This window comes from Helobdella robusta (assembly GCF_000326865.2).
Source record: "Helobdella robusta unplaced genomic scaffold HELROscaffold_76, whole genome shotgun sequence".
Classification (NCBI taxonomy): domain Eukaryota; kingdom Metazoa; phylum Annelida; class Clitellata; order Rhynchobdellida; family Glossiphoniidae; genus Helobdella; species Helobdella robusta.
Genome location: NW_008705432.1, coordinates 527,797 through 528,914, shown reverse-complemented (window position 1 = coordinate 528,914; position 1,118 = coordinate 527,797).

Here is a 1,118-nt window from a genome sequence, read left to right as displayed (position 1 = left end):
GAAGCAATTATACAGTACTAACAAAAGCATTATTTAACTTAACAACCTTAACACAACAAGATTTCCAACAAGAAGAAGAAGAAGTAGAAGAAAAAGAAGAAGAAGAAGAAAAAGAAGAAGAAGAAGAAGAAGAAGAACCCACCGTCATCATCATCATCATCATTATCATCATCGTCCTCATCATCATCATCATTAAAAACAAATGATGTTACTAAAATCAACAAACAAGTAAAGACAAAAACCTCTCTTAATCTCACTCTTTCTCTCTTTATTTATATATATATATATAGAGAGAGAGAGAGAGAAAAAAAAAAGATAGAGAAAAAAAGAAAGAGGAGAGAGAGAGAGAGAGAGGGGGGGGGAGTTATATAACGGTATAACTGTTAAGTTTGACGTTTGAAATTATTAATGTTACATGAAAAAAATGTTAGAAAATAAAAAGTCAATTATAAACATTTTGTAAAAAGTTACGCTCACTATTTGTCAATATCTATCTCTCTCTATTTTTTTATGTTTTTTCTTTCTTTCTTTCTATCTTTCTCTCTCTATTTCTCATTCATTCGTTCTCCCTCTCTTTTTCTATTCCTTTCTCTCACTCTTTCATTCTTTTCTCCTCCTCTCTCGTTTTTTCCCGATCTTACATCCATTCTCTCTCTCTCTCTCTTTCTCTCTCTCTTTTTCTCTTTCAGTATCTCTCTTTCATTCATACATTCAAACCTTCTCTTTCTCTCTCTCTCTTATTTTCACCCTTGTATTTTTTTATTCATCTTCATTTCATTCCCAGTATAATGATTATTTACGAGGATGTGAATAAATAAAACAATTCTTAAAACCACAACTGTATCAACAATATAAATATTATTATTATTATTATTATTATTATTATTATTATTATTATTATTAGTAGTAGTAGTAGTAGTAGTAGTAGTAGTAGTAGTAGTAGTAGTAGTAGTAGTAATAGCATTAGTAGTAGTAGTAGTAATAGCATTAGTAGTAGTAGTAGTAGTAGTAATAGCATTAGTAGTAGTAGTAGCAGCAGCAGCACTAGTAGTAGTAGTAGTAGTTGTTGTTATTGTAGTAGTAGCAGCAGCAGTAGTAGTAGTGGTGGTGGTGGTGTA